Genomic DNA, 14,659 nt, shown 5'->3' with positions numbered 1-14,659 from the left:
TGACTAGGGACAGGCGTTCGGAAGACATCGTGTTGTACGGGACAGGTAGAACCCCTCTCCTCTATAGGTAATAGGTGAGCAGAAGGAAGTGAGGTGGCAAACCCAGGTTATTTAACCCTATGTAATCCATGAATAAAGGCCATTTTGCCGTCCACCACATTGGTGTCTGTGAGCTGATGGTCCGAACGACCTGAGGTGGTCGTCGTGCTGTTCCTGAACCAGGTCGCTACGCCTCCGAGAGGCAACAAGTGGTGCCGAAACCCGGGAACCAGAATCGGAATCGGGATCGGGAATTCGCCTGGACGGGTGAACGGCGGCCGGCGTGGCAGGACCAGCCCGGCGGGGAGGACGCTCCCGGACCAGCGAGGAGGATGGAAGCTCTCGCGAAGGTCGTATCTCAGATTCATAAGCAATGGGGTATCGATTGCAAACCGAAAGATTTTACACTCGCTGTTGCGAGGCTATTGGAAATTGGGGTCATAGACCGACCGGTGGATATCCTCCACCCAGAAGTATGGGACAGATGTACTAAGGCTCTAGCCAATGAAACAATGTCCTCGGGTTCGGGGAAATACCTTAAATTATGGGGAAAAGTCGTGCAGGCTTTGCGTAAGGCCCTGCAAGAGCAGGAGACCTGGAAGGCCGCACGGAACTGTTTGCTGGCCACACCACGGTTGGGAGTTGGTGCGGCCACGCAAACTACAGATGAAAGCTGCCCTGCCGAGCGCACAGACTCGCAGGAGCAAGCACCCTCTCCACGGCCCCCCAGCCCAACCCTACCTACAGAGGGAAAGGAGCGGGTGCAGTCATTCTGGGGAGGGATGGTGGAGGAAGCCAGGGAGGCTGCCATTAAAGCGGAGTCCGAAACGGCGTGGGCGAGACCCCCGCCCTATGCCCCGCAGAATGGCGCCGACCCCGGAGGGCATGGGGGGTGCACACACGCGGCCGGCAGGAGCAGCGGTGGTCCGCCGGGGTGCACACACGTGGCCGGCGGGAGCGGGGGAGATGCACCGGGGTGCACACACGTGGCCGGCAGGAGCGGCGGTGGTCCGCCGGGGGGCACACATGCGGCCGGCGGGAGCGGGGGAGGTCCGCTGGGGGGCACACATGCAGCCGGCGGGAGCGGGGGAGATGCGCCGGGGTGCACACACGCAGCCGGTGGGAGCGGCGGTGGTCCGCCGGGGGGCACACACGCGGCCGGCGGGAGCGGGGGAGGTCCGCTGGATGCCGCAGACGCGCTTGAACGGAAAAGGGGGGGGAATCCCGGAGGGGGAACCAAGGCCAACCAGAGCGCTCGCCCGGAAACATGCCCTTATATAGCAAGAGCCTCCCTCAGCAGGAGGCGGGGCGAGCCCAGGGGGAAGGAGCGGCCTAATCCTAAGAGAAGGGGGCGGGGTAGAAGCCCGGGGAAAAAGCTCCGGAGCCAGGAAGTATCCAGTCAGTCGACTTCCGGCTCCGAGCCGGACTATAGCTGGAGCGAGTGGCTTGACGAATGGTCTGTAACCGACTCCGACTCTGACAAAGATGATTTCAGAATAGATAAAAGCTATAACCACCGCGCTCCTACCCGGGCCAAGGGGAAATTTGAAAAAGAACGTACTCCGCTTACAGACTGGAGAAAAATAAAAACAGCCTGCGCTGAATGGGCCCCTTCAGCCTCGCTAGCTTTCCCGGTCCGAGTAGGAGGGCAAGCCGGAAACCAGAGGATTTACTCACCGATAAATCCTAAAGATATACAAGCAATTGTTAAAGCAATTGCAGACAAAGGGATCAATTCGGCTATGGTTTCCACCCTCATTGACAGCGTTTTTGGAGGGGATGACCTGCTCCCATTTGACATTAAACAAACCTGCAGGTTAATTTTTGATGGGGCAGGGATGATTGTTTTCAAACAAGAATGGGAGGACAATTGCGCAAAGCAACTAGCCCTAGTAACTGGGGCAGACCACCCCCTCCACGGGTCCAGCCTACAGCGGCTAATGGGCACGGACCCGACCATGATCACCCCCCAGGCGCAGGCCGAGGGCCTACGGGCCCACGAAGTCACGGCAACTACCCGCGCCGCTAGAGAAGCTATCCGCTCTGCTTCCAGAGTTATTGCTAGACCATCGCCATGGTCCACAATAAAGCAGAGCGAGAGTGAAAGTTTCACACAGTTTGTGGACCGCCTCCAGGCAGCGGTTGATTCCTCTAACTTGCCCTCAGAAGCAAAGGGCCCTGTGGTGGCAGAATGCTTGCGCCAACAATGCAACTCTACCACTAAGGACATTTTACGGTCATTACCAGCCGGGTCCAGTATCGCAGATATGATTAAGCATGTCGCAAAAGAAGAACATCTGGCCCCAATCCAGGCAGCCGTCCGCACTGCGATAACGAGTGTAATGGCATGCTTTAAGTGTGGCCAGGCAGGCCACGCTGTAACAAATTGCCCCCAGTTGGAGCCTCCATCAACAGCAGTTCCCCCACACCAGACGCGACCTAGAGGGCCATGCTGGGCATGTGGGAAAAAGGGGCATTTTGCCAGAGAATGCAGATCCAAGCTCCAGGGAAACGGGAGGGGGAGGGGGCATCCGGGCCGCACACAGCTCCCTCCCACTCGGGACATGAAGCGGCCCAGCTATGCCAATCCTCAATGGGCCGTGGAGCTCCCGCACCCACTGCCCCCCCGGGAAATGACCAATTCCACAGCTCAACCGATGGCTCAGTTAAACCTGTCTGCGCTCCAGGCACAGCAGGAACAACCCCCTGGGAGCGAGATCCCTGGGTGGCTTTGGCCATGAAAGTGGGCAGCCACCCACCGATAGTGTGGGGAGTTTGCTGTCTCCACAACAACCCAGGTGACTCTGCTATTCGTCTCCCCTTTTTGATTGATACGGGATCAGATGTTACTGTCATCCCAGAAACGTACTGGCCTATACACTGGGAACTGGAGGAGGCCCCCATGGTGGGTGGAGTTGGGGGATTATCTCGGGCCCAAAAAAGCACCCAACTGATAGCGATAACGCTCCGCACCAAAAAAGGACCGGAGAAAACTATCGCCCTTTTTCCATACGTTATGTCAAAATGTCCACCCTTGCTGGGGAGGGATGCCCTTGCCCTGCTGAAAGTCAGGGTGACAAATTTATTCTAAGGGCCACTGCCACATACCCACCACTGCCCATCAAACTGGTATGGAAATCGGTCGACCCGGTGTGGATCGAGCAGTGGCCCTTGTCGAAGCCTCGAATGACCGCCCTCCTCGAGCTCATTAGCCGCGAGCTACAGCGGAACCACATAGAGCCCTCCACAAGCCCATGGAACACCCCGGTTTTCGTAATACCCAAACGATCTGGCAAGGGCTTCCGCCTCCTGCACGACCTGCGGGAGGTGAACAAGAAAATCCAACCAATAGGTCCAGTCCAAACCTTGCTGCCCATGAACTCGATGATACCAAAAGGGCAGCCCTGCGGGGTGCTTGACATTAAAGACTGTTTCTTTTCCATACCCCTGCATGATGAAGACAAAGAGCGGTTTGCCTTTTCCATCGTCTTCCCGAACAGTCAACGGCCTAACCTGCGCTTCCAGTGGAAGGTGTTGCCCCAAGGGATGGTCAACTCCCCCACCATCTGCCAAATCACGGTTGACCGAGCACTAGCACCAGTCCGGCACAGCGACCCAGCCGCGACCATTATTCAGTACATGGATGACATCCTGATGGCCGCGCCATCAGCGAGCCAGGTAGACCGACTAGCGTCAACAGCCTCAGAGACCCTGAAAGCAAATGGCTTTGAAATCGCGAGCGCGAAAATAAAAAAGGGACCATGTGTAACCTTTCTAGGAGTAGGAATTACAAGCTCCTACATAACCCCGCTCCAGATAAAAATCCGCAGAGATATCAAGATGCTCCATGATATGCAGCAGCTAGTGGGATCTCTACAATGGCTCCGTAACATCATCCTGATTCCTCCCAAGGTCATGGACCCCTTGAATGACCTCCTGAGAGGAAAAAACTCATGGGAACAGAAAGCTCTGACACCAGAAGCGACAAGCTCGCTCGACTTTATCGAGCAGCAAATGTCTGTGAGTACGCTTGCTAGGTGGGACCCAGGAGCACCACTTGATTTATATGTACACTTTACAAAGAAAGGAGGGGTAGGAGCTCTAGCCCAGGGGCCCCCTGACAAAGCCCAGCCGATACAGTGGGTAGTCTTGGGAAAGCCGTCACGCGCATTCTCCCCGGGAGTTGAGTGTCTTGGCAACCTTATCATGAAAGGGAGAAGACTTGCCCTAAGGCACTTGGGCACGGAGCCTGCCAGGATATACCTACCCTTCCGCAAGCAGCTCTCCGCGCAATCACCGGCAATATCAGAGCTTTTAGCCATAGCCCTCGCTGGTTTTGGAGGAGAGATTCGCTATGCTGCAAAACCCCCATGGACCCAGCTCCTTGCGATCATCGACATCGATCTCCCGCCAAAAGTCATCGACCGACCGCTACCAGGACCGACAGTCTTCACAGACGCATCGTCGCTGACCTCAACTGCAGCAGCGGTATGGCAGTCGGGAGAGCAGTGGCAGTGCATCAAAGCAACCGACCCTACGCTTTCGGTCCAGCAACTCGAAGCAGCCGCCGTAGTGCTGGCGTGTGGACTGTTCCCGGAGGAGCACCTCAACATTGTGACGGACTCTATGTTTGTGGCTAAGCTTTGCCTAGCCATGTCAGGGCCTGGCGTGTCAGTGTCCACGGTGGCTGTGATGCTTGAAGAAGCACTCTCTTCGCGGAAGGGCACCATATCTGTCATCCACGTTAACAGCCATAATTCAGTTAAAGGATTCTTTCAAATCGGAAACGACAAAGCAGACGCCGCTGCAAAAGGACTGTGGACACTGAGAGATGCCCGTCAGCTACATGAGTCTCTCCACATCGGAGCTAAAGCACTGGCAAAAAGGTGTGGGATTTCGACCACTGATGCGAAACACATCGTAGCCACGTGCCCCCACTGTCAAAAATCACCGCTGTGGTCCAGTGGAGTCAACCCCAGAGGCCTTAAAGCCTCAGAAATATGGCAAACAGACTTTACACTATGTCATCTACTGAAGCCCCGAGCATGGCTTGCTGTGACTGTGGACACATATAGCGGAATGATCGTGGCCACACAACACCTAAGAACTGATTCTAAAGCAACCATCCAACATTGGCTGACAGCTATGGCGTGGCTCGGTGTTCCGAAGCAAATCAAGACAGACAACGGCCCGAACTTTATTTCAAAATCGAGCCAAACATTTGTTTCAAAGTGGGGTATCACTCTGGTACATGGCATCCCGTACAATAGCACCGGGCAGGCCATTGTTGAGCGGGCAAATCAAACCCTAAAAACCAAATTGGAAGTGCTAGCAAAAACAGAGGGCTTTACCAATTCCATTCCCCCAGGGGACCAGGCGCGCATACTGGCAACTGCCCTGCTAGCACTGAACCAATTCCCTAGGGGGGATGAGACAAATAGTCCCGCCCAAAAACACTGGGCCACTCGAGCACTAGACGAAGGCCTGCAAGTTGTAATCAAAAACGAGTTGGGGGAATGGGAACAAGGCTGGAGACTAGTGCTCACGGGGCGAGGGTACGCGGCTGTTAAAAAAGATGGTAGAGTCAAATGGTGTCCACTTAGGTCAATCAAACCTGACCTTCAGAATAAGACTAATGAAAACTGCGAGGTTTTGTTTGCAGGACTGGATCTTTGGACGCCTCCATGACCGATACATCCCAGTGCGCAAAGAGAGCGACAAGTCATCGAGCAGCCCGGCAGCGCCCGAGAATCCTGCACCAGTGAAATCCAAACAACAACGGTATCTTTGCGTAATTTTGCTTTTACAGCTTCTTGGCAGAGGGCAAGCCAATGCAGAACATCATCCTCACCAGCCATTCAGGTGGGTCCTACGCCACCTTTCGAGTGATAACGCAATCAAAGAAACCATCACACCAGGCAGTCCATCGTTCGATTTTAAGCTAAAAGACATTTTTCCCTCGTATCTACAATTCCCTAGTTTTGGTGATTCCTCACTGTACCAAACCTATTGGTGTCCTGCTTCAAACCCAGGTAAAGGCTACTGTAACTATCCAGGGTATGGACATTGTGGGTATTGGGGGTGTGAGACTATCATGACAGGCAATAGATGGCAACCACAGTGACCTGATGAGTTCCTCCAAGTTAAGTATGCACCTCAAGGCTGTCGCGAACCAAAATTCTCACTTGACAAGCGAATATACCTGCCCCAAGATGGGAGTAGACACACTTGCAAACACTATAGAATGACAATTCTACAGCCGGCCCATAAGAGTTGGGCCTCGGGTAGAGCATGGACAGTGTATGTTCACGCCCCTACCAGCTATTGGGTGAACGTACAAATTGTCAAGCTCCTACCATCAGAATCCCGACCAGTCGGGCCTAATCCGATTCTTACAGTAAATAGAAATCCCATCTTCTCCCCACGTGGCCCATTAGCTACCCACCAAACACCTAAGTCAGCTCCTTATGATCAGTTTCTCAGCGTACTAAACGCTACCTTTTTGTCATTGAATCAATCAAACCCAAACTTTACAGAATCATGCTGGTTGTGTTATGATGCGCAACCCCCTTTTTACGAAGGCATTGCACTTAATGTTCCTCTTGGCTACTCAACAGCACTAAATCCACATCAGTGCAGGTGGGACGCCCCCCGAAGGGGAGTTACTCTGAGTCAGATCACAGGCCGAGGCAAGTGCTTTGGCAATGCAGCCTTAGCAAAACGAATAGGCAATGTCTGTACTGAATTTGTCAAACTTGACAAAACGATCAATAAGTGGGTGGTCCCATTCGCATCAGGAATGTTTGTTTGCCAGCGATCCGGAATAAGCCCCTGTGTGGTTCTTGATAAGTTCGATAACTCTGCTGACTTTTGTGTCCAAGTTTTAATTGTTCCTAGAGTCCTGTATCACCAAGAAGAAGAAATGTACCACCTTCTTGAAGAACCTAGCCGGCTCCACAAGAGAGAAATAATAACAGGCATAACCATCGCAATGCTGCTCGGCCTTGGAGCCACCGGCGCAGCCACAGGTGTTTCAGCCCTCGTGACCCAACACCAGGGACTTTCTCAGCTGCAGATGACTATTGATGAGGACTTACAAAGAATTGAAAAATCCATCTCCTTTCTAGAGAAATCTGTCTCCTCTCTCTCAGAAGTCATCCTGCAGAACAGGCGAGGACTGGACCTCCTGCTCATGCAACAAGGAGGCCTGTGTGCCGCCTTGAAAGAAGAATGCTGCTTTTATGCAGACCACACCGGAGTCGTACGGGACTCAATGACTGAACTAAGGGAAAGGCTAGCCCAGAGAAAAAGTGAAAGAGAAGCCCAACATGAATGGTTCGAGTCATGGTTTAACCAGTCTCCATGGCTGACCACCCTTATTTCCACTCTAATAGGCCCCCTCACTATGTTACTCCTAACGTTGATTTTCGGGCCTTGCATACTAAACAAATTGGTGTCATTTGTTAAAAGCCGGTTAGAAAAGGTTAACATTCTATTTGTTGACCGCCAACAATTGCTCTAGAGCGCATCTATTTTGTGAATGTTATACCACTTTTTATAACTTGTTATGTAGGTTTTACTAGTTCTTGAAATTTTATACCATTTATACTTTGTATGTTTCTTAATCAATCATGGTGGGGGGGGGAAATGCGGGTAATTCAGGATAGAGGGGGGGGAAATGTAGGTGACTAGGGACAGGCGTTCGGAAGATATCGTGTTGTACGGGACAGGTAGAACCCCTCTCCTCTATAGGTAATAGGTGAGCAGAAGGAAGTGAGGTGGCAAACCCAGGTTATTTAACCCTATGTAATCCATGAATAAAGGCCATTTTGCCGTCCACCACATTGGTGTCTGTGAGCTGATGGTCCGAACGACCTGAGGTGGTCGTCGTGCCGTTCCTGAACCAGGTTGCTACGCCTCCGAGAGGCAACAGTAGGCCCCTCTGGAGGTCAGAGAGGTGCTTGTGAATTGAGACAGAGTGGTCAGAAAGATTCATACAGCACATACCGTGGAACTCTTCACAGCCCTGGCCGTGAGCTAGTAGTAGAAAATCAATGGCTGCCCGATTTTGTGATTGGGCACATGTCTAACACTAGCAACATCTGCGCTTAGCTCATCAAGCATCTGCAAAGTTATGTTTAACTCATCCCTCGCCCAGCAAGCAAGTTTATGCAAAATAGCGTGAGCCCTGGCTGCTGAAGCACCAGGTAAAAACATAGATGCTAGCCAAATTAACTTCCTTCACTCAATCTAAATGGGAGGACAGCCGATCGAAAATGTCCGCCAATGCTCTTGTCTCAAGACAGTAAAAAAACAATTCCCTACTCTATAGTCTGGTGCTATACACAAAAATTTATGCAACTCTCCTTCTTGGTTTTGCCTTCGGAGAGGGTTCCCTGACACCCACCACAAGTCACTAGCAACCACCCAGGGCAGCTGTTACATTCGCCCCAGGGTCTCACTATTTCTCCTGCTATGGAGAGTGGTGGATCTAGCAAGTCCTCAGCTCCCTCACTCAGCCACATCTGCAGCCTCTCCCAAGGCTTCTCGGGATGGAGGTCCCAGAGTTCCAGCTGTTATAGTAGTGGCATGACTTTCCTCAGGAGCTTATGCTGACTGTGCCTTCTCGCTTCGGGGTCCTGTATGCATAGCACGGCACCACTTGCTGGGCACCCCTCTGGTCAGCACTGCGGCGATGACTTGCCCCTGTTGTCGCAGGACATTCTGCAGCGTTGCAGTAAAGGCAGCTGTTTGAGGTGACTGTTCCACACGGGTAGCACGTACAAGCATCTCATCTACACCTGCTCCTTGGGGCAGCGTGGCAAGAATTATCTTAGTTTGCCTATTAGCATTTTCAAAGGCAAGTCTTCGGAACATTTGCTCTTGGAGCTCTTCAGAGAGCTCAGTTGCATCCTTTAAGGCTGCTGACAAACAGTCGATGAACTGACCATATGGCTCTGACAGCCCCTGTCAGACTGCTGCATACGGGGGAGACTTCTTCTTTTCAGGTACTGACAACAAGGCTTTGTGGGCAAGAGTCTGTGACAACTGATGAATGACTATGGGCATGGTCAGCTGTGTCACTGTCGCTCCATAAGCCCCGCTCTCAGTTAGCATGTCAGCTTGGAGTGCATACAGTGGGTCTTGTGTGTCACCTTAGTGTTTGCTAGCTTCTTCTTGTGCTAGCCGCTTCCACATTCACTCCCAGAGCAGGAACTGTGAAGGGGTTAATAACAATTGAGCGAGGCTGATGCAATCATTCAGACACAGGACATCTGCTGTAAAGATAAACTGCAGAATGCTTTGTGCAGCTTCAGACCACAAGCAATGCGTGGTGACTGTTTGCTTGGCTTGCTGCAAGAGCTTCCAGTCATGGGGTTCCCACTTTGCAGTGTCCCCTTGTATCTGTACAGGGCAAGCGAGGGCATCCACTGCTTGCCAATCACCTTCAATAATTGCATCACGGATAACTCCATTCCATCTCCTTCGCAATGGGTCAGTCCTCCCTGTCAGGGCTGATGGAAACGATGGCTGCACCTCCCCTCGTGGGAAGGGAGGGGCTGTAGGCACTGTGCACGATTCTCCCGATGGGAACATAGGAGCTCTGGGTGCTAACTTGACCGGTGGGGCCATGGGACACCACGGTGCTGATGGTGTAATATCACAAGCTTTGGACTCCAGCACATCCTGCCATGTAGATAAGTCAGCAAGCTTTTTGATTACTTCTTGCATCATCTCTCGGTGCTTCTCCCCCTCTTGGGGCTGACCCCCCGCAGCCCTGGCTGGCTCTGGTTCTGCAGGAGGCGAAACTGCAGAGGCTGTTTCGTTGCCGGACGTTGCTCTGCTGTCCGGCAGAGGGGGGTTGCGCTCTGCCGCTTTCGGCTGGGCATTAGGACTGCCCATTTCTCCTTGGCCTGCCTTGTGCCCCGCCCCCTGAGTCGGGTGGCTCTGCTTCTGCCTTTGCAGCCATTTCTCCCTCAGACATCGGAGGGGTAACTTCCTTCCCTGCCGAGTCCAGCAACTCCCGCAGCGAGCGGACGGGTACTGTTGTGCCCTTAATCGGTCTGCCCACAATCAGCCCAAAGAACCGTGCAACCCTGGACTCCGCCCTGGTCCCCGGCCGCCGTTTCGTAAGACCCCCGTCTGTTCCCTTCCCGGAGCCACCACATCTGGAGCCGCCACTCCCTAAAGCCTCCCTGGCGGCTGCGGCCACCGTCCTCTCTGCTTTCATCTCTGCGAGAGTGCCAGTTATTGCTCTCCAGGTTAAGCCGAGAGCTTTAGCTTCTTTATCTTCCTTTCCTCCCTCAATCATGGACAGCCACAATTTGTTTCCAACTTCCCACCACGCTTCAGTTGAGAACAAAAGAGAAGTGTATTTCACACACCCATGTTCCCGGGCCCACGTAACAAGGGCATTCAGATCTCGGTCTTTCACAATCTCGCCTCTCTTAGAGAGGATGCTAGCTAGGAGTCAAGTCCCCGCCTCGTAATCCATAGCTGCTTTGCTGCAGGTATGCGCTTAACCACATGAAATTGCAGCCTGTGGCCACTCGGTTGAGGTCTAGCCCCCGGCTTTACTTGGCTTTGGGACTTATCCTCCGGCCTTCTATACAGCTTCGAGACCGGGACCCCAGCTTTACTCGGCTTTGGGGCCACCCGCTCTGGCTCCCCTGGCTCCCCCGCACCGATATGATGAAATTCGGAGTCTTACCACATTTAAGCGAACCTGTATGTAGCAAAACTCACTTAGGTCCCTGCTGTTCGGGCACCAGGTTTAGCGGGGGGGAGGGTCCCAGGTGCAGGGGAGCCAGCTGCAGACACGACACGAATACTGATACGATTTGAGCATCGGGCTTCCCTTTTATTGTTTACTTACACCAAGATATACTTTGCAAAGTTCACGCCCCTTTCCCATGAGAAAGCCTCTAAGCAGCGGGGGAGCTGACCAGTGTATACCTTTTCCCAGGGCTGTTCAAGACTGCCAGCTAGCAGGTGCCTTGCAAGCCTATTTTCAGCCTGATGCCCCGTCAGGGGTACTTCTGCAATAGCCCTGGGATGCCCAAGCTCTCCTGGGGTATCCTATGCCCCCGTTCCACAAGGAATTCCTCTACAATGGAATACCTCCAAAAGGCTAGTAAGCCCACCCGTATCCACTCAGGTACAGAAACCAGAGGATAGAAGAGACATTGAAAAACTAAATAGAGCTACCCCTGTGGGGACAGAACTTATTTGTGGACCTGGGGGAATGAATAAGCAGGCAATTCAATCTCACTAACTGTTGGGTATGTGGAGGACCACTGATGATGGAAGAGTGGCCATAGAAAGGAAAAAGCTTAGGTCCTCTAGAGTTATTGAAGTGGAATCAAACTGAGGGCCAAAGGACCAATAGACCTGAGGCATGGGTGCTAAGTTCTGAAACCATAGGAGAAGAATGTACCTCGAGGACTGGGAGGGTCTTCTCTAAGAAGGTGGGGAAAACCCCTTATAAGACATAGAAGATAACTAACAGAACAACTACTTGGTGGCCAAATATCGTTTCAAAAATAAGAGGGCGGATTTTTATAAACAAGTTATGAGAGTTGGCTTTTGCCATATGTTGTATGGGTTATGAATTATGAGTTATAATATTAAATATTATGATACTTTCCTTGGGAAATATCAAGTTAATGGTATATGTTAAAATGTTTAATGTTGTTAAAATAGTCTGGTTGTAAACCTGGTTGTATGATTTTGTGTGCTGTAATGTCAGTTCTGTAAGTTTGCAGTGGGACAAGGTGTTGCTAGCCAAACTTCGAAGACACAACCATAAAAGGAGTGGGACTCCATCCAATGAGGACCCCCAACGACCACAGCAACAAAATTGCACCAGCGCCTAAAAGTGACAGGGGCAACACTATACAAAACTGTAAATAAATATGCATAAGGCGGAGGCAATCACAGGGGTATAAAAGGCAGGACCACCATTTTGTGATTGAGCCTCTGGCATTGTGCCTCGCTCCCAGCACTGTTCCTTTTGCTTTGCTGATTTTTATAGCTCTCAATAAATTTTTAATAACTCATTTCCATATTGCATCTGGGTTGTTTATAACACTCACTCTCGGGACCAGAGGGGAATGGATGGGTGCTGCTGCTGCTGAAAAATTTGCTGCCACCGGGGAGTCCAGCCCCTATACTGCTTCTTTCTTACCATGGGTGAGCCTTTGCTCGTGAGAGTGGCCATTGAACTGGGACCTTTTCAATACCCAACCTCACTGGGAAGGACCCTCACCATCTACTCAGGTGCCCCAGGGGAAAACCCAGAACCTGGACCCCTTCCTCCTCCTCTCCTGGCTGTTTGCAGCAGCTGCCTGCAGCAGCCCAGTTGCCACCACCCAGCACCGTTTTCTGCCACTGATCCAGGGCTTTTGGCTACACTTGAACCCAACAGCCTGTGCCTGCCCGGATATCCTGCAGCTTCTGGCACAGCTCCAGAATCTTTGCTACACTTTATTTGCCACCCTGGGTGTGCCTGCCTCTTCTGTTCCAGCCTGCTGTTCCGAGGTTTCCTGCTGCAGACCATTCAGCTCCCCGAGGGGCACCGAGACCGCCTGCCCCCCATGAATTTGAAAAGGAAAGCCCCTTCTTTCTCTCCTGCAGGCCCGCCCGCCATTCCCCACTGCACTGAGGCGGCCGAGCTCGCACCACAGCACCCCCTGCAGCCGCGGGGGAATCATCGCACCCGCCCTGCCCAGCCAGGAGCCAACAGTGCCCCTGCCGGCTGTGACTGGAACTGCACCAACAGGGAAGGTGCTCGACAGCTGAGAGAAGGCTGTTGTTGGGTTTCTGCTTTTGTTTGTTGTTGCGGCTGTTGCTGGTTGTTTGCCTTGTTATACATATATATACTAGTAAAGAACTGTTATTCCTTTTCACCTATCTTTGCCTGAAAGCCCCATAATTTCAAAGTTATACTAATTTTGAGGGAAGGGGGTCACATTTTCCATTCCAAGGGAGGTTCCCGCCTTCCTTGGCAGACACCTGTCTTTCAAACCAAGACAATTATTAAAAAGGTTGGGGGTAAATAATATTTACAGTTCAAGGGAGTTTTCTAACTTGACATTTATCCTGCATATTTACAATCTGAGTGGTTGTTTCTGATAATGACAAAGTGAAAACACATATCCTTATGCCATATTACTTCATTTATCATGAAAGACAAACATGCACTTGGCTTCAACCTTTCACTGTCATATCTAAAGGCTTCATCCAGGAAAGTCGTTGGGCAGGATACAGAGAATGCCTGTGAAGGACAGTACTTACCTGTAAGTCTTTTCCTTGATCTTTTGTTTTACACAGAAAATGGAAAAACACATTTCTTTTGTTTCCTATCTTGTGAGTCACTTATTTTATTACAAAAAAATGGATATTTTCTTTGGAATAACAGGGGTTACTCCAGTCTGAAAGTCTTTTGCACTGGGTTTCACACACCTGAATTGTATCAGAGGAAAGCAGAAAGGGAGAATTCAAGCAGGTGGCTTTAATCTGAAGCATTAATCCCAACTGACTAAGATGGAGGAGGGTAATGGGCTCTTTAAAAGGCAAACAAACCAACCAACAACTTTCCACTGAGTTTAGAGTGTTCAGGAGGAAGAGGAGAGAGGAAAACAATAAAAAAATTCTGAAAGTGAATTTGTATTGTAAAGAAAAACCTGTATCAGTAAAAAACTGTAAGAAAGATTAATGTTACAGAGGAGAAAATATTGCTTAACAAGACCTATATGTAATCAAATATTTGTCTTGGAAGATATTTTTCCTGCTACAGAGGTAAGATAACTTAAGCAAATTTTCTTGAGAAATTTTGGTACAGGCTGCTAAAGCCTCCTTTTTTTCCTGGCTTCTGTTTAAAAGTAGTGTTTAGAGCATCTTTATGACTCCAAGTTGTAGGTTGGTACCAGATGCTTGTAAATGTAGTTAAAATTGTTGAAATAGTTGGGTTTTGGGGAAGAGCTCTTCTTTCATTTTGGATAGGAAAATAATTTATAGATTTTTCTCATGTGTTTCCTCAAAGCTGCAAGTGGTGGAGGCTAAATGGTAGTGGATAGAGCTTTAACTCATCAAATTAGCTTATTTTTACTGTTTTCTCACTTCTTTTCCATTGTGTGGTGTCTGTTCTTGACAATGCTCCTCTTTCCTTGCTAGCAGATAATGAGTTACCAGTTGTCAGAAGGTACAAATTATCCCAAAGAATAGAGGTTTATTTCTCTTGAAGAAAACCATTGTTTGCGAAAATTTAGCACAGTAGGAAGAAATCCTGCAGGGAGAATTCCTAGTTAACTAATCTGTTAGCCCTGTGCCTTGGGCCTTCAGGTGTCTTGTCCAGCTAAAATATTTTTTTATTTCTGTATTTTATGTGTCTTGTGTACATATAGAAACTGATTTTTTTTTTTTTTAATCCTGAGCAGAGAATCCAACTAGTTCAGAAACCACACAACCTAACAAAAATCCAACATTTTTCTAAACACAAGCTGTCAAAGTTTCAGTGCCTTTGCTAGAGTTTAGGCTGGGTTACTCTGCATTGAATTTGAGAAATAATACCCAAGTACTGAAAAGCTCTGTGGGTGTAGGTATGTTAATATGTGCATTT

This window comes from Aphelocoma coerulescens, chromosome 13 (genome assembly GCF_041296385.1).
Source record: "Aphelocoma coerulescens isolate FSJ_1873_10779 chromosome 13, UR_Acoe_1.0, whole genome shotgun sequence".
Lineage (NCBI taxonomy): Eukaryota > Metazoa > Chordata > Aves > Passeriformes > Corvidae > Aphelocoma > Aphelocoma coerulescens.
This window is presented reverse-complemented; position numbering follows the sequence as displayed.